Source organism: Phodopus roborovskii, unplaced genomic scaffold, assembly GCF_943737965.1.
Source record: "Phodopus roborovskii unplaced genomic scaffold, PHOROB, whole genome shotgun sequence".
NCBI lineage: Eukaryota > Metazoa > Chordata > Mammalia > Rodentia > Cricetidae > Phodopus > Phodopus roborovskii.
The window spans coordinates 5320859-5344920 of record NW_026126540.1 but is presented as its reverse complement, the minus strand read 5'-3'; positions in this window follow the sequence as shown (position 1 = coordinate 5344920).

Genomic DNA, 24062 nt, shown 5'->3' with positions numbered 1-24062 from the left:
GATCTAGTCTAGTAGTAGTGCATTGGCCTGGTATGTGCGAGGCCCTGGATCCCCAGTACCTCAAAACAACAAAATCTCTCTTCTGCTCACATCTTCTGCCACCTTCCCTATCCAAAGTCTGAGGAAAGATGTCAAAGGGTCCGCAGCCCACTGTTTAGGTATGATGAAAATCTAGTTACTTCTTACTCTCTAACCCCGACTCTAGAATTCAGGTAGACCTCTTGTGATTTCAGAAAGTCAGTTTGCTTGGTGTGCTTTCTGACCCAAAAGCCCTCTCAAGTCTGTAGTGTCTGTTTCTGCTTTAAAATTCCCAACAGAAAATTCTTCCCAGTCAGAAAAGTATGAGGCACATTTCAAACGCATAGGTCAATATTTCAGATATTCCCACTCTCCCATCAAGCTTATTGGTCTTATTCCAACAGTATCTGAGCAAATTTATCTATTCTATCCTTTCCCAAAGCTCTGCCAAGTGAACAGACTTACAATGACATCTGCCTTCTCACTTGGAAACCTTATTCCTATGAGCAGCTGTGAGAATGCCGACATTGTTCATACTGGGGGGTTCATACTGGATATTCCCATTGCTGCCCTGTTAGCCCCTGATCCTCACAATAAATAAAACTTGGCACATAATGAACAAGGATTCTTACCCTGCCCCACCCATTCTTCCTGCACCTGTCCTCTTGCTGACATCCCAAAGTGCATTCTTGGATATGACCACTTGAAATTGCCCAGGCAAGTCCCTCCTGGGACTGGGAGGTGTTAATATACATCCCTCCAGCAAGGCTCCCTGAGATTGAGGATGAGCTCCACCCCCCCTCAAGAAAATGATGATAAAAACTGAAGACCTCTGTGACTTTCTAAATTAATAAATACTGGGGGTGTCATATGAGCAATCTACATGCAGCTTGAGATCTTGTAGAACACTAGTCTTGTGATTTCATCCCTGCATGTCATCACCTTTTTATGCAATGCTAAGAGCTCCTATACCCTAGGAAGAAAACATAAATACCCTTACTTCCTTTCTGGACATTTCAATCCAAAACTAACTAGATAGAGAAGAACAGGAAGGGGATGGGCACAGCTCTGCTCAGAATGGCAAGACCTAAATGATTAGGTGAACAATAACATGCTTAGCTAAGGAGGATGCCCCTGCAAGTGACAACATCAGTCCACTGAGAGGTTGGGAGTCAAAGATATACATGTATGAGCCAAGCACGCTGACCCATACCCATAGTCCCATTACTTTGGATGCTGCAGCAGGAAGATCCTGCATTCCAGGCCAACCCTGGCTACAATAGCAAGACCCCAAAATACCAGAAGTACAAGTAGTCAGAGCCTTGACATGGGGATGACATGAATAATTAAGGAAGTTGGTAAAATGTATAATGCTTATAGAGGGGATGGAGAGACAAGTTAGCAGTTAAGAGCAGTGATTGCTCTTCCAGAGGACCCACGTGTATTTCTCAGCACCCACACAGAGGCTGCCAACCATCTGTAACTCCAGTTCCAGAGCAGCAGATGCCCTTTTCTGGCTAATGGCCCAGCACATATATTGTACACAGACATACTTACAGGTAAAGTACCCATACACATAAAATAAAACAATAAAAAATTTAAACACACATTGAAAACAATAGAAGTCATGTCTTTTCCATGTTTAAAGGAAGTTAAAAATATGAAAGGAGACAAAATTGGAATAAATCTTGTAACATTAGGTTGAAATTAATGTTTTGGTTTAAGATATGCTTTTCAATTGTATTGACTTAAGTACAAGTAAATATACATGAAGACATCTGTTTGTGTAGCTTCACACAATGAACACCTACTCTACATCTCTGTGTAAGGAAAGGGTTGGAGAGCAGGCTACTCCGAAGCAGTGAGAACACCTATAGACCAGATCCTTGTTTTGGAAGACCAAATACACCAGAAACAAAACAAACAAACAAAATTATTTAAACAATTGGAACAACATAACAGAGTTCCATTGACCAAATCTGGGTTACATTCATCATGAAAACACACATCACAGTAATCTACAAACTATTAAAGAGCAAGGGGAGGCAAGAAACAATATGAATACAAATAAACAAATAGCATTAAGAAAGCTCTTTGCAAGAAATTAAAGAAGATACCAGAAAATGGAAAGATCTCCCATGCTCTTGGATAGGTAGGATAAACATAGTAAAAGTGGCAATCTTGCCAAAAGCAATCTACAGAGTCAATGCAATCCCCATTAAAATCCCACCACAATACTTCACTGACCTTGAAAGGGTAATAATCAACTTTATATAGAAAAACAAAAGACCCAGGATAGCCAAAACAACCCTAAACAATAAAAGAACTTCAGGAGGCATCAACATTCCTGACTTTAAGCTCTACTACAGAGCTATAGTTCTGAAAACAGACTGGTATTGGCACAAAAATAGACAGATAGACCAATGGAATCGAATTGAAAATCCTGATATTAACCCACACACCTATGAACACCTGATTTTCGACAAAACAGCTAAAATTATACAATGGGGCAAGGACAGCATCTTCAACAAATGGTGCTGGCACAATTGGAAGAAGGTGTGTAAAAGACTGCAGATAGACCCATGTCTGTCACCATGCACAAAACTCAAGTCCAAATGGATCAAACACCTCAACATCAATCCAGCCACATTGAACCTCTTAGAAGAGAAAGTAGGAAGGAACCTTGAACAAATTGGTATAGGAGACCGCTTCCTGAACATAACTCCAGGGGCGCAGACACTGAGAGCAACAATTAATAAATGGGACCTTTTCAAACTTAGAAGCTTCTGTAAGGCAAATGACACAGTGGACAAGACCAAACGGCAGCCCACAGACTGGGAAAAGATGTTCACCAATCCTATATCTGACAAAGGGCTGATCTCCAAAATATACAAAGAACTCAAGAAACTAATCAACAAAACACAAAATAACCCTATTAAAAAAATGGGGAACAGAACTGAAGAAAGAATTCTCAATAGAGGAAATCAAAAAGGCTGAAAGTCACTTAAGAAAGTGTTCAACATCCTTAGCTATCAGGGAAATGCAAATCAAAACAACTTTGAGATACCATCTCACTCCTGCCAGAATGGCTAAAATTAGAAACACCAATGATGACTTATGTTGGATAGGATGTGGAGAAAGAGGAACACTCCTCCACTGCTGGTGGGAGTGCAAACTCATACAGCTATTTTGGAGAAAAGTATGGCGGTTCCTCAGGAAAATGGGAGTTAGTTTACCACAGGACCCGGCAATCCCCCTCTTAGGCATATACCCAAAGGATTCACATCCATGCAACAAAGACATCTGTTCATCTATGTTCATAGCAGCACTATTTGTAATAGCAAGAACCTGGAAGCAACCTAGATGCCCCTCAATTGAAGAATGGTTAATGAAGATGTGGCACATCTACACAATGGAATACTACTCTGCAGAAAAAAAAAATGGTGTCTTGAAATTTGTAGGCAAGTGGACGGCATTTGAAGAAACCCTCCTGAATGAGGTAACCCAGTCACAAAAAGAGGAACATAGTATGTACTCACTCATATATGGATTTTAGACCTAGAGCAAAGGATCACCAGCCTATAATTCACACTACCAGAGGAACTAGGATACAAGGTGTATTCTAAGAGATTCATTTAAAGTCCCTCACAGAAGCAGGAAGGGACAAGTCCACTAGAGCACAGGGGAAGTGGGGGGGAGCAGTGAATGGAGAGAGTAGTAGGAGAAAGCGAGGGGGAGGAAAGGAAAACACATGCGACTAGGTAGATTGAGCCCTGTTAGGAATAGAAGACAGGAGAGAGAGAGAGAGAGAGAGAGAGAGAGAGAGAGAGAGAGAGAGAGAGAGAGAGAGAGAGAGAAAGAGAGAGAGAGAGAGAGAACATAAAAGAGGGAGCCAATATTGGTTTGAAGATAAAATTGAACACAAAGAAAGGTCTAGAGAACTACAAGACTGCTGCCAACTAACAATTTGAGCATCCGTGGAAAGACTACCATAAATGCCCTTTCTGGATAGTGAGATCAACAACTAACTTATCCATGGAGCCCTCATCTAATACCTGTTGGAAACAGGAGCAAACACCCATACATAAACACTGAGTTGAACTAGAACCCAGATGCAGATGGAGAGGACAAGACCAGGCTGCAGAAACACATAGAGACAGCTGACCTGAACAAGGAGGAGCTAACACCCCCCACCAGACTGATAGCTGGGAATCCAGCATGGGACTGACTCAGGCCCCCCTGAATAAGGGTCTCAGCTAGAAGGACTGAGCAGTCTAAGGGACCTCAGACAGTGGAGCCAGGATGTATCCCTGGTGCACAAAAGGACCTTGTGAACACATTCCCCATGGAGGGATAACTGCCTTAACCTAGAGACAGGAGAGAAGCCCTAGTCCCTACTTCACATGACCTGTCAGATCTACATGACCCCAACTGGATGGCATTCCCCTACATATGGAATTGGGGTGGGGGATGGGAGGGGAGGGTGGTTAGAGTGCATGTGAGAGGGCAGAGAAGGTAAAAGTGAGTGAGTGAGGGAGGGAGGCGGAACAGGGATCGACATGTAAAATAATAAATTAAAAATAAATAAATAAATAAATGCTTTGACTCCAAAATTTAAGTTCAAGGACATTTTACTGGGGGAAAGTATTTCTATTTTTGTTTCCACAGAAAATGAAAAGTGGTGGATTCCTTCCAGACTAATGTAGTTTGATCAAGCCAGAACACCTGAAACAGAGTACAAGGTGATCCTACATTCAAAACAGCTGGACAAAGCAGCCCTACAGACTATAGCTAGGATTTCTGAGTCTTCTTCAAATCCCCCATGACAGCGCCCCTTACCAGCAGGAAGTAGTTTGGAAAGAACAACGCCCAAATTCCCAAATATTGTCTATAAATGTTTGTTTTCATTTAAATGGACTTTGTTATAAAAAATAAAAAAATGTAAAAAAAAAAGAAAGCTCTTTGCAATAACATGCTATCTAATAATGTAGAAGAAACAACAGAGCAAAAAAAATCACAATGTAGCAACTGTCATAGTTACAGACAATTTAGCTGTTAAATATTAATATCTATGATAAGACCAAGGGGTGCATACAAAGTGTCAAATGCCACAAAAATACACATTAACCATAAGGAATAAAAGAGACTCTCTACAGTGGATCAGTTTGACAAGTAGAAAGATTAAAGGTAACATCAGCAGGCCAGGAGCAAATAGAATTTATGACACACCTGGCAGAATGCAATGAAAAGAACACAGAATCACTTCTGTAATATTCCTTCCCAAAATATATAGAGTAAATATTTTATAAAGAAGCATCAGACAGTTACAGATAAAGAATTCTTAAAAAACAAACTATATGAAGTCTTCAGTGCACCAAGCTCAGGGACAGAACAGGGATTCCAGGCCAAAGAAGGTGGCGGGAAAGACAGTTAAAGGCAATGTGGATCTAATCTACACCACCTGTGCTAAAGAACATTGTTGGGACAAGTTGTTAGACTCTGAATGCAGTCACAGGATGCAATGGGTAATGTGTCAGTGTCATATTTCTGACTTTGATGATGAGATTATGTCAAAAATATTCTCTTCGTAGGGAGAACAAACTTAAAATCTGGGTAGAGAAAATTCTGGAAAGGATCCCTTAGTTAGGATCCAGGGGTGGAGGCCGGGTGGGAGGAAGTGTGCTCCCTAATTGTTTACAATTTCTCCCATAAGCTTCAAACTACTATAAAATTAAGATAAACTAACATTACCCAAGCCAATGATTCTTACCCCCTTGGCTTTGTGAGAATAAAAGAAGCCCTTGCTCTAATACAATACATTAAAAAGAAAGTTTGGGAGAGCCAAGCACCCGCGGAAAAGGTATTTACAGCATTCACACATGTCAGAATTATTTTATGCAGTTCTAACTGAATATCAGGAAAACATAGCATGCTGACATAACTCCAAATCCAGAATATTAAAATGTCCTCTATTAATGGCTCAAAGCCTTATCGCTGTTCTTTCTCCACCAGAAACAAAATCAGTTAAAAATGATTTTAATGGCTCTCATCTCTTTAGCTAAATAAAGGCAGCAGAACTGGGCACATCAGACTTAGTTATCTCTTCACTAACAATAGTAATAGCAACTGACTTCTACTTACTATAGAGTCCCTGTATCTGAGATTATTAATTATGCACCCAGCTTTATGCAAAGTAAAACCCAGCCCATTCTCACATCTATTGCCACAAGAACAACTTGGAATTACTTTCCATGGCTGACTAGAGAAACTGAAAATGCTGACCCAAAACTTTTCTCTTTCTAATGGTAAAGAAATTGAAACTGATTCAGTAGAATTGTTAAGGAGAAAGGAAAATAAATGAACAAAGTACTTTTTGGTGGTCAAGCTCATGAAGCCTGGAGTCTTTAAACCTTGATTCAACCATGGCCAAGCTCTGTGATTTTAGGGGATTATATACATCTCTGTGCTTCAGTGTTCTCACATGTTAAATAGTGTTAATAATTAAATCCTCTCCACAGAGCAGTCCCAGGATATAATAGATACTTTATGGTAAATGCTCAAAACAATAACTGGAACATTGAAATTTGCTGATAAATGTCAGCTATTATCTGAGAATCACGGTGTAGTGATGCACATATATAACCCTACTGCTCAGGAGGCCAAGGCAGAAGGATCATAGGTTCAAGCCCGTCCTAGTGTGTATAACGGGGCTCTTTAAAAAAAAAAATGAAAGATATTAACTTTCCACTTTTACACACTTGTTATACCGTTTAGCTCCAGAGCCTAAGGCTATTTCCCTACGGACATCAATTGCAACCACACTTTACATGCCAATACAATTTTTGTTAATCTTCTCAAAATGCTACAGCTGGCTGATCCAAATGTATTGTTTTCTATGAAAATGTTAAAATGAACTCTATTTTAGTGTAATGCAAGGGAAACTAATGTCTGTGTGTTTTAAGTTTAGAGCAGAAAATCTGCTTGAGTAATGAATACAAAAGATTCAAATGAGATATTTTCATACAGTTTATAAAGAAACTTGCCTGTGGAGGTATGTGTAATCCCAGCATTTGGGAGGCTAAACCAGGAGGCTTTCTACAAATCTGAGGCTAGCCTGGTGTGTTTAGCTTTGATTATCAGCTTGACCCAACCAAGAATCACCTGGGAAGAGTCTCAGTAAGGGATTTCCTACCTTGAGTTGGCTCATGGGTATGTATGCCTGTGGAGACTATGTTTGACTGCTTTAATGGATGTGGGAAATCCAGTCCTAAATGTGGGGGCACCTTCTGGTATAAGCCCAGGAAAAAGGACATGTATTTGGGGGGATGCTTTTGCTCACTTGGCTTTCACTATCTGACAGGTTCATGTCCTCTTGTTGCTTTGAAGAGTTCCTTCACTAGTATCAGCACCAAGTTCTCCAGGTTTCTAACAATGACTGAGGACCACTCAGTGTCCCTCCAGGAATATGCCATTTCCTTGATGCCAGAATGGCATGGCTGAGACATCTAGCCTCTTGGTACTGAGAAACTACCATAGTTCTTGATGTCTCCAATGTGATTTAGCCATTTGGATTATTCCATCCATACTGTGTAACATAGTCTCAGACATTTCCTTGTAATATAGATTCAATGAGTTCATTCTGCTCTTGTGGAGAACCCTGACTAGTAAACCTAGGCACTACAGTGAGTTCAATGCCAGCCAGGGCAACAGAATGAGACATTGTCTCTTAATAAAAATAAAATAATATAATGGTATCCCTTTTCCCACAAGGAACGTCATGCTCATCCTGTAAGCCAAGATGGGCAAAGGAAAACAGAATTTGTCCCTGTAAAGATGAGGAAACTGAAGTTAAAAAAAAAATAGGTGAATCAACCATGGTCATTTAGAAGATAGAATATGGTACAATATTAAAATCTAAATCTCAATCCAAATCAAGATAAGGTGTCAGCCCCCACAGCCTGGGGGATAAATCTGTTGTCTTATCACAGAGACATAGTCATCTACCAAACTTTGCACCAAATGATTTTCTAATTGTCACACACCCCACATCCAAGTCTCCTGGCAGACACATTGAAGCCAAACTTAGCTAGAGAAGATCAGTCAAACTCCTTGTGGTGATTTAACCAATTATGTTGAAGCACAAAAAATGAGTATCAATAGGCCTGAGCATTTCCCAGGAGGATGTATGTCTGGAGGCATTATGACCAGCTTGGAAAACAAAATATATTAGGCAATCCTACTCTTACATAAAGAAAAATAGCAAATGTCCAGTGTCCTGGAGCTCTTTAACCTTGAACTTAAATACACATGAGAACATTATTTTTAAATTTCAAATCCCCATGGGCAGGAAAACAGGGTAGAGTGAGAGAAACTGAGTCACAGAGAAGGCTTCATTCTTTCTATGAGCACAAAATTTCTCTTTTTATGAGATTGTCATGATTTTTTTTTAAAAACTAAGAATGATTCCCAAGGTGTAAGTTTCTTCTATGTCAAAATAAGACCAAGAAAAAAACAAAAATATCACACACAAAAACAGATAAACACTTTTAATATATCAAAATTAAAATAATTTTCTAGTTGAGAAAAATGCCCCAAAGCTGTTTTGAACAGTAGGACACTTCCCCAAGGACAAAATGTTTACTGCCTGCATACACTGTAAGAGTTATCTGTAAGATTAAAGGCAAATGCCTTTAATCCCAGCACTCAGGAGGCAGAGGCAGGGGGATCTCTATGAGTTCAAGGCCAATCTGGTCTACAGATCTAGTTCCAGGACAGGCTCCAAAGCAATACAGAGAAACCCTGTTTCAGAGAGAGGCGGGGGAGGGAGAGGCAGAGAGAGAGAGAGTAAAAAGATAATATTTTTTAAAAGGCAAAGATAATGAATAGGGAATAGAAAAAAATTGGAAGTCTCGAACTTTTGAAAAGACACTCAGTTTTACTAGCCGTCACAGATATGTAAATTAAAGCTAAATTAAGGTACTAATTTTTTCATCAGACTGGAAGTTTTTAATAGTAAAATCTCATTCCTGTATGTGACATTTTTAGTAGAAGTATGAATTGCTGTATCAATTCAGGTAAATGATTTGGATCCTAATTAACATTATGAATATATACTTCCAGAAATCTTACCTCTGTAAAAATTGAAGAACCAGTAAGTGGATAAAAAGATGAGACAGGAGTTTGTTTGTTTATTTGTTTGTTTGTTTTCTGTAACAAGTTGTTAAAACCTTGTAGCTAGGTGGGTACACAAACTTAGAACAATGCAACAGAAATATAGAAGCTCCACATAGGTATTCAGGTATTGGCAAAGCTTCAACCCTTCTACTGGTGTCCCTTTGCCTCTTCCAGATTCTGGAAGTCTTCAGCCTCTTAGATGAAGTATTGGTTAGCCATATGTCAACTTAACACAAGCTAGAGTAGTTTGAGAAGAGGGACTCTCAGCTGAGAAAATGCCTCTGTAAAATTGGCCTACAGGCAAACTTATGAAGCAATTTCTTCATTAATGATTGATATAGGAAGACCCACTCACTATGGGTGGTACCAATCCCAGGCAGGTGATCCTGAGTTGTTTAAGAAAGCAAGCTGAACAAGCTATAGGCGAGTAAACCAGGAAGCAGAATTTCTCCGCGCTCTCTGCTTCAGTTCATGCCTTGAGTTCCTCCTGGTCTGACTTGCTTTGATTGTGGACTGTGATATGTAGAAGTGTAAACAAACACTTTCTTCTTGGTGTTGCTTTTGGTCATGGTGTTTTCTCACAACAATAGAATCAAATTAAGGTCACTATTAAAGTCTGTTCCTAGCATTCCATTTGACCTCTATTTCTGTCCTCACGTCACCTTTTCTGACTCTGGGCCTAACTCCCTTCCCAAAGGGCACTTTGCTCTCCTCTCTCATTCAAATATTTCTTCAGATTTCTGTTAATTGATGTGTCTCATCTTGGCTACCCGAATTAAAATAGCAGCTCCACATATTGCAAACCCCCCATACTCCCAAACCTTTTCTCTTGTTCCCTTTTCTTTCTTCCAAATCCTATATTGAGTTACAATACACCCCATATCTGATTGTTACTTTGTTTATTGTTTCCTGGTGATCTCTTCTTGCTATAATTGGAGAGCTGAGATTGTTTCATCCCCCAGATGTGTCCTACGTCCAAGGATAGCGCCTGGCACATAGCAGGCCATTGAGCACACAGGGCAGACATTGAAGGAACACAAGCAACAACTGGAAAGTGAAGCAATGTGCCCCATGTTGTAGCATCACCTAAAGCAATCTGGGAAGTGTGATTAAGCCTATATCTGCTAACTGCAAGGAAATCCTTGACAGAGCAAGTAAAGGTGCTCCAGGCTGATTGTACTGGTCATAAATAATTTAAGTGGAGAAAAGAGACTTTAACAAACTAAAAGGCCAATAAGATGGAAAGAAGGCATGGGGTTAACAAAACATACGAACTACAAAAGTCTGCTTCTTATTACCACAGAGTCTGAAACTATTAGTTCAATATAGAGATATCAATTAGGTTTCCGTGAATAGCTTCTGTGCCCTATTCCTTGTTGTCTTAATAAGTTTTGTAATAAAGTAACAGCAAGTAAAATAAAAATACAGAAAGCTTGACCTTTTATATTTTCATAAAAGATTTCTAAAAAGATGCATTTCTACTGATTTTTGAAGAAGAAACAACTCCCTGGTTAATTAATCTTTTCCACATATGAACACATTCAGTCCTGGAACATGCCTTGTTCCACCTTCCCTGGACATTATTAAATAGTTATTTCCCAGACTGAACCTCAGTGTGGACTCAACACTGTCACTTGGAACTCTTCTGCACTGGTAATGGCAAAACAGGCTCATTCAGATTCCCTCTGCGTAATACCACCATGTCAACTTATACACATAAAGTATTTTATAATTACTTTTGAGATTGCTTTCTGGAACAGTTTTCTTATGGTCTTTTTCATTAACAAAAGTCTAAAGACCCTGGTGGAGTAAGCATTCTTAGACTCACCTTGTGAATAAGAAAAGGTTTGAATGAGCCAAGCTTACCCAGTCACTTAAGCAGGACCTCTGCCTAGTTATTCTGACCCTCACCTAAGTGTTTTGTTACTTTCATCTGTAAAATTCTGGCAGTCACATTCATACACCAGCTTTAAAAAGAATTAATAAATTAGTTTGTCAGGACTCTCCTGTCCTTAGCTGAGGTCTCCTTTGAGATGAAAGAAAAAAAATGGTTTTATTTTAACCTCCAGGTCACAGTTGCCTGCTAAGAATCTCTAGTCCCTTATTGTCTTCTCTCTCTCTCTCCTAGATTTTTTCTCCTACTTGTCCTCTCTGCCTGCCAGCTCCAACTATCTCTTATCTGCCTTGCTATTTGCGGTCCAGATTTTTATTAAACCAATCAGGTGCCTTAGGCAGGCAAGGTGAAACAAATGCAACACATTTTTACATAATTAAACACACAAACAAATGTAACAAGTTTATATCATTAACAAAGACAAGCATAAATAAAAGTAACACACCTTCACATCATTAATGTTCTTCAGCATAAACAAATGTAACACATCTTTGCCTAGTTAAAATAATTTTCCACAACAAGTGAATAATTGAGAAAATGTGAGAGACACTCCCAAGAGTAGAAGGGATTTTCAAGTGAAGAAAAATACATCAACCATCCTTGCCTAGGAATTTTTAAATGCTACAGAGAAAACTGGACAAAGGATAAGCTAATTCCTCGTTATACATTCCTGTGGCTAACATAGCTAATTATAACAGACTAAGTTTAAGTAAAGATGACTTCCAACAAGCCCATACTCACGCTAGGAAAGAGAGCCTGAACCATCCTAGAAACAAGGAGGTAACCAAGAACACTGTAGATATTTCTTGGCAGCATGAGAATAAAGAGAGACGGGAGTATAACTAACTTCACTTGAGACTTCTGGGATATTGGAGGGTAGTAATGTTTGCTAAGTGACTAATAACCAACAGACAGTCAAGATCAACAAATAACAAAACTTGAGTTACAGATGGACAAAGGTAGCAAAGGTCTTTCAAGGAGGCTAGCCAGGTGGCCTTCTGACACTGGCCTTGGTTCTCAGAGCCTGTCTATTTCTTATCAGGTTGTCTTGAGTGTCTTATACCGAGCAGTAAGCATTGTTGTCTGTCATCCTTATTGCTCCCAACTTCATTGTTTTAACCCAAACATTCCCTTTTAACACCGACATCCAGTCCTACCATAACACATTGAAGCAACTCCTAGTTTTAAGCATGGGTTCTTCTCTCTCACTACCTACTGTGATCTAGCCACCTGTCTTGGATTAAGAGTATTCAGAAGATTTTTGTCTTCTACAGAGACTAAAGAGAACTTCAGCATACTTTCCAGTGCATATGGTTGACATCTTACACTATTATGCTCTGCCACATGTCCAGGAGCTTCTCTCAGCACTTTTCTCACACAAGTAAACAGAACTTTTCCATCTGAAAAATTAGATTAGGTGACTTTGTGTAAACTTATGAAATAAAAAGACATGTGAGAACAAAATGTGAGTTCCTGCAAATCAAGAATGATGAAATGTCAGATTTTAGCCCCAAGAAAATGTGATAAAAGAAATTCTACCAGTGTTAGAGTTTTCAAAATGGCTGTAAAATTGCACATCTTGCCTACTTATCACTGTGACCTGCAGTGCCCTGTGGCACATGTGTCTGGAGAGTGAGTAGCAGCCTGTGAACAATGATGGTGATGGTGGTGATTGTTGGAGTAGAGTTCATGTGTTCTGCTTTCATTTTCACCTTATATCAAGAGCTGGACTTTTAGAATGCACTTAAGTCACCCCTTACCTTTTTAAAGGATAGGTTTTTGGTTGGATATATTCTGATAGCAAGAAGTGTTCTCATGTCATATGAATTTATGATGAACATTTTTTTTTTAATTCTGCAAAAATAGTTGAATAAACTAGGACATCCTACAAAGGTAAAGTCCTTTAAAAATTATCCAGATGATTATTACGAAAAAAAATCATGATATAAAATAAGTTGCTGCATGATTTTTCCTGACCAGGCTTAGGGAAGAAGTTAATGTGTTGCAAATAGTAGCTTGATTGAGATTATACGTAAGTGCATGAGCAACTCAGGTAACCGAATCACGGAAAAGTCTCCCTCAGAATAAGAGCAACTCGGGAAGCTGGGCAGGCATCTGCATCCCTGAGGAGTTCCTTTTCTCTCATCAATGATTCCTGTTCTTTAACATTATGGAGCAGGGTCTTAAATCTTGTAAATTTGGTGGCCACCTGGGTTTTGAAACTTTCTTCTGAGTCTCATTGACCTTATGGCCCTCCCTGCTCCCTCTGGGAGGAAACCCCATCTGAAAGAAATTACCACACATGAGGGGTCTTGTCTCACCATGCTCTATCTGGGCTTTTATTTTTCCTTACTGATCTTTTGCTTGCATACTGTGGTTTTAAACGTTGTTTGTTTTTTATGGGTTTTCTATGCATATGAATATATGTCTCAACCTCTGTATGTGTTTCATATGCTTTTTTCTTCGGCTGTTTTTTTCTGTTTGTTTTTGTATTTGTCTTGGTCAGTGAAGATACTTTGTGTCCATGGAAATTTTTATGAAGGAAAGCATTTAATTGGGGCTTGCTTGCAGCTACCGAAGTTTAGTCCATTATCATCATGGCAGGGAGCATAAAGGAACATAGACAGACATGATGCTAGAGAAATAGCTGAGAATTCTGCATTTGGGTCTGTAAACAGATAGAAAAGAAAGACACTGGGCCTGGATTGGGCCTTTAAAACCTCAAAGCCCATCCCCAGGGACACAGTTTCTCTAACAAGACTTTGTCTACTCCAACAAGGTCACACTTCTTAATCCTTCTCAAGTAGTGCCACTCCCCACCGAATAAGCATTCAAGTACATAGGCCTGTGAGGATCATTTTTATTCAAAAGACAAGAGTCCTATTCTGATTTGTTTGCTTTTAGCCTTATGAGAGAGAGAAAGAAAATATGTGGAGTTGGGTGAGTGGGGAGATAGGGAGGATCTGAGAGGATCTGAAGGAGGGAAAACCATAATCAGGATAGATTGTATGGAGATCTATTTTCAATTTTTAAATTAATGAAAAATAGGAGCTCAAAAAGAGAGATGCCTCTTAGGAAAATGTCATACATGAAACTGCTCTGCTGATGTTAGAGGTGGAGGGTCATCAGGGGAAATGTGTCCCAAGCAAGGGCCAGCAATGTGGGTTGACTTTCTGGTGTTGCAAAAAGCACTTGTGAAATGTACCTTAAAAGGGAAAAAGTTTATTTGCGTTCATAGCTTTGGAAGTTCCAGCCCATTGTTAGTAGTTCCCATTTTAGGGGGGTGGGGTCCTGTACTGAGGTGTGACATTACCGCAGAGGGATGTGGAAGAAGGTTCTCATCTGGAAGCACCTAGGAAGGAGAAACATCTTTGCATGCAGCAGTCCCTTTGACAGTATACCCCAATAACATAAAAGCCCCAGCCAGACCCCTCCTCCTAAGGGTCCCACTACCTTCCACCACACCAAACTGAGGACCAAGTCTTTAGTTCATGGGGTTTTATAGAATGTTCCATATCTAAATTACAGCATCACCCTCGCCTCACTCCATTTCCCCGTACACATTTGTCTTAACTGAATATTGTTTTCTTCATGATAGAAGTACCTAGCAAACTCAACTCCTAGGACTATCATAACATAAAAAAATGAAATCAAATTTAGTAAAAATTAATCCGTTAATTAAAATTTTAACTGATCTTTAAGTCAACACATTTTTTTCTTTTTATAGAACTAATAATAAAATATCCTTAAAATGTGCAATGATGAATAGAGGAATTAAAGGCTCTAAATCTCTTAGGAGATGTTACATAATGTATTATCACTTATATATAATATGAGCAAAACCACTGTTGAGGGTATCTGAGTGTTTTGGTCAATACAATGATACAACAGTGGTGGGAACAATAGTGTTCCTAGGTGCTACATGTTAAACTTGCAACTTGAAAAACTCACTTAGCCTTCTTAATATACACAGTTTTCTATGTTGTAAATAAGAAAAACACTAAATGATCTACAGAATTGAGAGTGAGGCCTGTCCTGCTGCCGTCTGTTCATGCCATCTTCTGAAGTGCCACTTAGCTAGACCTGCTCATTAATCTTGATGCTGCTATTCCATAACTAAACTGAAGTTGAAAAGTTCTCAAGAAAAGTTAAAAGAGGAAGTGGTGCAGTGTAGAAATTGGAACCTTCATGCTCTACTGGTAGGGATGTAAAATGGTATGCACATGGTAGAAGAATATGGCTATGATTCCCAGATATCAAAATCTAACGAACTGTAAGAACTAAAGGCTAGCCTAGCAGTTCCATACCTTAGTGTACACTCCATCAATTAGCAGCAGCACCTGCCATGATACATATGGAGGTTGGAGAGCAACCTATGGGACTTGGTTCTCTTTTTTTCTGTGTGAGTTCAAGAGACAGAACTCTGGTTGTTCAGTTTGATGGCAAGTGCCTTTACATGCTCACCAGCCACAAGGAGTTGTTGTCTTTAACTGATTCTATTTCTTACTGTACTATGTTCCACGTGTAACAAAATTAATTATGCATGTACACACACATGAAATGACTTCATGGCCTGTGAAGTCCGGGAAAAATCCATTGATTATCCAAGTGTTGCATTTTAATGTTCAGTGGAGTCCTCAGGTTATAAAAAATACTGGCATCAGAAACTTGCAAAGGATTACTGAGACATTTTTGTATACTTTTATACTTCCATTAATATAAAATTATTCCAAATTAAAAGTATAAAAACACTAATGAAACATTTTTATTTTAAAAATATGAATACAGAATGTCTCCCAGTAGAATAATAAGACATACTCTGAAGTTCTTCACACTACAGTCTATCCTATAGTCATGTCTTAGCAACCATGCATGGTACCTGTGATCCCAGAATTTGGAAGGCAGAGGCAGGAGAACCACCATGAGTTTGAAGCCAGCCTAGACTACACAAAGAGTCAAACCATGGCTAAATATTGAAGCTCTTTCTCAAAAGATAAAGACAAAACATACATGTTTTTTTTTTCTTGTCCACTGTAAAGCCAATGTTTTGTTCATTTAATTTTCCAGCAGCTTATTTCCCAACCAATAAATGCCTGTATAGTTAAATAAATTATCAGGAGGAAACTTTCCTTCTATAAAGACTGTTCACAGGTTTGTGAAATGTAGCTACACTAAAGTTGTAAAGCTCAATAGACATAATAGTTATCTGTCTTATACAAATAATATTGTTCTATGATTTTGACAGTTGAAGGGAAATTAGCATTGAGATCAGGACTGCCACATACCACTCCACCAGCAGACAATTTTATTGACTGGGTTGGTGCCCTTTCAATACCAAATTGATGAGCAATCATGGCAGACAGTCTTATTAAGCTAGTTTGCATATTTGCGAAGACCCTGTAGCTTCATAAATTGATATAGGGCAATGAAAGTTTATGGAGATCACTAGAAATGTCAGAGTAGTACTCCAAAGATACAATAAAACTTCATAATTTCAATGTAAGTCCCAAACCATCTAAAATAAAAACCAACTTTCTTTTATTAGCTCTCTATCATAATAATTCAAATTTTCTAATACAGGTTTGCAGGTTATCTAACATTTAGTTGACTATATTGAATCCTTGTCATAGCTTTAGTACATGCAAAAAAATTTAAAGGATTTACAGTTAAGGTTAATTTCATGAAAGTTGACTTCTATTCCCTTCAGCTATAAATGTAAAAGTTGATGGATAGTTAGACCAAGAAAAAGAGCATGGTAACTAAGATAATCAACAATGTTCCACACTGATGGATCTTCAATAGCATTGTCGCTAAAGCTAAAATATTACACTATCATACTATGGACTGATAGTACATAATGACTTATATCCTCTGGTTTTGTGAAGATGCTTTGTCAGCTTAGAATTTATCTCTACAGTGATGACTGTTACTGTTTGACCAAGAATTATAGTTAGTTTTTATACATAATTGTAACTAAAAGCAGCCAATATAATAATGAAAGCCTTTAAAAACAAGATTCTGTCAGGTACATTCAGTTTCCAGTTTTATTCCTCTAGCTCAGTAGTTCTCAAACTTGCTAATGCTGTGACCCTTTAATACAGTTCCTCATGTTGTGGTAACACCATAAAGTTACTTTGTTGCTACCTCATATGTGTAATTTTGCTATGCTATGAATTGTAATGTAAATATCTGTGTTTTCTGATGGTCTTAGGCAACCCCTGTGAAAGGTCATTTGACCCCTCAAAGGAGATACAACCCACAGGTAGTAAACAACTGTTCTAGATGCTTTCATTTCCAACAGTGGCCTTCCCTTTTCCCACATTCCTGAATCTGTTGGGATCCTTTCTTGTTGCTAACCAAATGTGAGGAAGATTGAAAAAGATAAATATTGAAGGCAATACCATGTGGCTGGAGAGATCTCTCAAGGGTTAAGAGCACTTACTGCTTTTGCAGAGGATTCATTTTGGTTTCAGTAGTCATATGGCTTCTCACATCCATCTGGAACACCAGTTCCTGGAGGCCTAACACCCTCTTCTAACCTCCACAGGTACCAGACATGCATGTAGTACACATATATACATTCAGACAAACATACAAAGAAAGTAAAAATCAATAAGGAAATGCTACAATCCCAACACACTGCAGCATATGTGATTATCAAAATAATTTTTCTTAAAAGTTAAAGAAAAAGTGTTCCCAGAAATGGATTTATTTTCCCTTGAATGACTCAAAAACAAGTATGGAAGTTGCCCTAAAAACAAATTGGAGTGACTATCTCTGCCTAGACGAATCTCAGAGAATCACTGCTGAGGATTTGTTCCAAGCTTCCTATGTGAGGCCAGCAAAAGCTGTTCTTATGATCCAAACTGTCACAACCAATGTTATACAGTAACTAAAATCTAAGAGAAAGAAACAGGCTCTACACCAAATCAGAGGAATATTTGGTACTAGACTTCATGCTGCTTGTTTTGGGGAGAAATTTAAGTGATTTTTGAGAGGGCTCAATTGATAGCTACCACTAGACACTCTTCTTTTTCATAGCAGGCTTTCTTCAGCAAACATGCTCTCCAGCTCAGCTGCCCTCCCATTGTCCCAGCTGCAGAGACCTCTTTCTTCAATCGTTTAAAAATCAATGAATTTAACACAGTTATAATGCTTCCTACTTTGATTCAATTTTAAACAATTAGGCACTTCCTTTTCAAATAATTATTGTGGCTCCCTTATAACCCTACAGATTCAGTATTATCATATACACATACTAGATAGAAAAGCCAAGGAATCCCTATAGAAAGTAAGTGATTTCATTGATGACAATTAGGGTAGTCACTAATCTGATTAAAGGGGAAAGCCTGTACAGACACCTTCTCCACTATTGCTAGGAGTCTTAGTTGGGGTCATCCTTGTGGATTCCTGAGAATTTCTCTAGCACCAGAACTGTCATCATAGAACCAACATCCTGTAAATGATGGAAGCAGATGCAGTGACCCACAACCAAGCACTGGGATGAGCTCCTGGAGTTCAGCTGAAGAGAGAAAGGAAGGATTATATGAATAAGGGGGTCAAGTGCATGATGGGGAAAACCACAGAGAGCTGACCCAAGCTAGTGGGAGCTCACAGCTGGGAAACCTGCATGGTACTGAACTAGACCCTCTGAATGTAGGTGACAGTTATGTGGCTTAATCTGTTTGGAATGTGGGGGTACCTGGTAGGACACCAGTGTGTGAACTGGCATTTTGGAACCCATGCACTATGGTGGGATACTTTGCACAGCCTTCATACAGGGGGAAGGATCGTGGTCATGCCTCTACTTGCTATGCCAGATTTTGTTGACTCCTCAAGGAAGGCCTTATCACCTATGGGGAGTAGATGAGGGGTGTGAGGGGTGTTGGCAGGGGCAAGAAAAGGGGAGGGAGGGGAAACTGGAGTTGGTATATAAAATGAAAAATAATTTTTAATAAAAAAGAAATTAAATTATTTCACAAAATAACTCATTAATAAGTGATTTTTAAAAAGCTTAGAGTTTTCTTCTCCATTAGCTCAGCTTACTCAGAAAAACTCACCTTCCAACCATATTGTTAAAAAAGTTTATTCTAACTTTTTTAAAGTGCCTGCAAAAGATAGATGTTCCCAGCATGCATCACTTTTCTCCCTTTTAAACTTCAGTTTGATAACCCCATTGGGTGTTATTTGTTAGTAACTACATCATAGTCTTAAAATTTATCTTTAATTAATTCAAGGTGAGAAATCTTTTAAAAAGACACCTTTTAATGGCTTTAATTGATTCTGAGGCCAATTATGCTTTATTTTTAGTCTCCCACAGAGCCAGATCCTTAATAAGTGTTTTTTTTGTTCAACTTACATATTTGCATGAATCCTTCCTGAGTTTTTAGAGACTGGGTACGTATAGACCATGAAGGAAGTTGACATGTAGCCTCAGGGGAATTCATTTCTCCAGCTAGCATCCAGAAGCACCAACTGCAGAACAGTGTTTACTAAGAAATATTTCTCAGAGATGACAGACTAGTGACTTTGCTCCAGCAAAGTTATCAAGATGGGACAATCTTCCAATTAATGAAAATACTCTGAGTTACCATCTTACTTCTGCCAGAATGGCTAAAATTAGAAACACCAATGACAACTTCTGCTGGAAAGGATGTGAAAAAAGGGGAACACTCCTCCACTGCTGGTGGGAGTGCGAAGTTGTACAGCCATTTTGGAGATCAATATGGTGGTTCCTCAGGAAAATGGGAACCAGTCTACCACAGGACCTGGCAATCCCACTCTTAGGCATATACCCAAATGACCCACATCTATGTAACAAAGACATCTGTTCAACTGTTTGTAGCAACTGAAGAATAGATAAAGAAGATGTGACACATTTATACAATGGAATACTACTCTGCATTAAAAAAAATGAAATCTTGAAGTTCACAGGCAAATGGATACAGCTTGAAGAAAACATCCTGAGTGAGGTAACCCAGTCACAAAAAGAGGAACATGGTATGTACTCACTCATATAGGGATTTTAGACATAAAGCAAAGGATCGCCTCCCTATAATTCACACAGTCAGAGGAACTAGGATACAAGGAGGAATCTAAGAGATTTATACAAGGTCCCTCACAGAAGGGGAAAGGGACAAGATCTCCTGAGCATATTGGGAGTTGGAGGTGGGGCAATGAGTAGAGTGGGAGCCAGGAAAAAGAAGAGGGGAGAGGAAATCACGTGGGAGTAGGATAATTGAGTTAGGGGGAGGAATAGATGGGAGAAAAGAGAGAGAGAGAGAGAGAGAGAGAGAGAGAGAGAGAAAGAGACCATAAAAAAGGGAGTCATTATAACTAGAGTCAACTGACTCTAGAAAAACATCCAGAGACCTACAAGACTGACCCCAACTAACAATTTGAACAACAGTGGAAAGGCTACCATAAATGCCCCTTCCCTGATAATGAGATTGATAACTAACTTATCCACCATCATAGAGCCTTCATCCAGTGGCTGATGAAAACAGAAGAGCAGACACCTAAACACTGATCTGAACTGGAATCCAGATGCAGAGAGGGAGGACAAGACCAAGCTACAGAAACCCACGAGATAGCTGACCTAAAGGGCCCCCCAGACTGATAACTGGGAATCAGCATTGGACAGACTCAGACCCCCTGAACATGGGTCTCAGTTAGATGGCCTGGGCAGTCTAAGGGACCTCTGACAGTGGAACGAGGATGTATCCCTGGTGCACAAAAGGACTTTGGGAGCACATTCTCCCATGCAGGGATACTCCCTTAATGTAGAGGCAGGAGGGAGGGCCTAGCCCCTACTCCAAATGACTTGACAGATTTAGATGACCCCTCCAGGAAGGCATCACCCTACATGTGGAGTGGGGGGATGTGAGCAGAGGGGATAGGAGGGTGGAAAAGAGTGAGGGAGGGACGGAGAGGGAACTGGAATCGATATGTAAAATAAGAAAAATAAATAAAAAATTAAATTAAAAATTTCAAATATACTAAGAAATTGGAACTTTTAATACTAAAACGGAAATAGGTAATAGATAAAATGAAAAGGAATTTGTAGACTTAATTTTAAAGTGTCTTTTTTCATGTATAAGAAAGGAAAATGAAGACTTTAAGTAGTCAACATCCCATATGCATACAAATTATTTTAAAAGACCTAGAACACATTCAACACCATATTTAAAGAATGTTGGCAAATTTGTGATAAAAAATTAATAAACACAATGTTGATGGCAATACAGAAAGTTCACTTGAAAGGAAGTAAAAGTGTACATGCCGTTTCAACCTGATCATTCTGGGACCAAATGCTATTTACTAGTTGTAGAAGATATTGAAGTTACTGACTCATCCCAACCCAACTCCTTTCTCCAGAGCCATCATGTGGCCAGATGCAACCCCCACCACAGTTCTGATCAAGGAGGAAAAGATTAAGCTCACTGAATGCCTCTTCTACTTCTCCTTCTTCCTACACCAAATGAGAGAGTAGGAGTTGTAACTATTGCAGCCATCTTCTACATGTAAAAGAGAAACCAAAATTATTCTAAAGATATCTAACCTTGAGGGCTGGAGAGATGGCTCAGCCTTTAAAGACTAGGCTCACAACCAAAAATATAAGATACCTGACCTGGAATCAGTAAACCATCAAACGAAGCCAACCACATTAGTCCCAAGCTCGCTATGTATGGAAAACCAATTTTGCTTGTTTTAGCTGCTTTACTATACACAAAAGAATCAATGCAATGTGGTGAGAGGACTGCTTATGATTATTGTAGCAGGACTTACTTTTATAAGAGTTAAAAATCAAAGTGAACCTAATAATAAAGATACTGAAGAAATAGCTTCATTGTATTGATATCTTGCTTGTAGAAAAAAGCTTATCTGAAGATCAGAAGTTGGAGCCTGTCACTAGCTAACCATAGAGGTCAGGATGTCTGTATAGACAGACTGGGCAGAAACAGCAAGTGAGATGGCTGGGCTGAGAGAGGATATACCCTAAAAGAAACAGGAACTTGTTTCTCTGCCCCCTCAATAGGAAACAAATGAGGTAAAGATGTCTTTGGCTTGCTCCTTCTCTCTGATCTCTCAACATTTTCTTCTATATGTGACTCTGAGCTTTGACTGTTTAGACCAATTAAGAACTCCATTTACAGTGTATAAAATCAAACAAAATTATCAATCTGAAGATCTTATACGTGGTGGATTTGATCATATTCATGACCCAGGTGTGTGTGTGTGTGTGTGTGTGTGTGTGTGTGTGTGTGTGTGTGAGCATGTGTTAAACCATTCCCTCCCTATGTTCTCTGTATATCGACAATTTGCTCTACCTTAGCAATGTCATTAGTCTACTTCTCTGTTCCTGAACTCCTAACTTGACTAATAATGCTTTTCTTAGACAAAGGAATGTCACTGAACATAACAAAAGTAGGCTTAAAATGACTTCTGCAAATTTACTTCTCCTCAAAAACCTTAGAAGTGTCTGTGAATAAAATAGGCTTGCCTGTCAGACCTGTGATATATGGAATAGAAATAACTATTCTGTTTGACTGAAGGGGAGCCATTCTAGACTATCTGTCAACTTGGAAGTGCCCCCAAGATCAGAAGAGCTGCCTTGGTGGCCTCTAGTTACCACAAAAGGAAACTCAGATGACAGCCTCTTAGCACACCCTGGTGTTGCCCATTCTGTAGATCTAGCCAATGCTATAAAATTATAAATAATACGTATATTTGACAAGATTCGGAAGATGTAAAATCCAAAGGTTGCTTTTGTTTTCACCTTTCTTTAGCATAACCTCTGAAATAAAATTTTTTTCTCTATTTATACCATGTATAGAATGAAGTAATGAATAGATATGCAGGACTGGGGAAGAATGAAAATAATGGGGTAGAAATGGGAAGACATGAAGATGTTTGTATGCTTACCCATCCCTCAAAAAGGGGGGGGTGGAGTATAAACTCAGAAAGAGAGGCAAGAGTAGGTGAGTGCCAAGCACTGAAAAGGAGACAGACAGAACAGGTGGTACAGTGTGTATGTGTTTAGCATAGACCAGAGGGGAATAACTATTGTCTACCCATCTCCACCTTCTAAGTCCCAATTTATCAACATTGTCTGCTAAGAATCAAAAACGTAAATTGACAATAGGACACCCACACACAGAGAGAGAGAGGGGGGAGGGAGAGAGAGGGGGGAGGGAGAGAGAGGGGGGAGGGAGAGAGAGAGAAAGAGAGAGAGAGAGAGAGAGAGAGAATCTAAAAGATAGGATTCTATGAGGAAGGTAAGTGTGGATAGCCAGAATGGGTCCTGGATTGTGGTAAAACTTGTTACCATCTGTCTCACATGAGAAATTATGCTGGAGAAGAATTTTGAGAAGTGGTTTGAAGTAGCAGCACAGGGGAACCCATACAAAAATAATAGCTTCATTGTTATCATGATGATCAGTATTTTTAAAAATATTGTTCCTTCCTAATGTAGTTAGTTAGGGCTCAGTCTAGATTCAGACATGGGCTAACAAAGTAAAAAATAAACAAAAAAAAAAATGCCCAGATGAGAAAAAAATTAAGTTATCTTCACGCATTCAATTTACAATTATAATTCTAATTAGAACATCTTAACTCTCCATTACTTGATGTGGATTCTTTCCCGAATTCTATTTTCAGCACCATAATAGTTTCAAACCCAAACTGCATTAAAAGATTCTATAGTTGTAAATTCTTTAGTATCACTTTGGGAATAAAATAACAAAAAGAATGGATCTAACTAGAAATATATAACTTCCCCAAACATGCTGCTGCCATGTTGTCTGTTTAGGTATACAAGGGTTGTTTATTTGTTTGTAAGCATACTGGGAAGAAACTTATGGAAATGATTTAAGGGTATTTTAACTTAGGCAATTATAAAATCCAAAAGTCATAAGTTTTGCAGAAATTAGGTTGAAAGTGACTAACACCAGTGGTCTCTTTAACTTCACCAGGG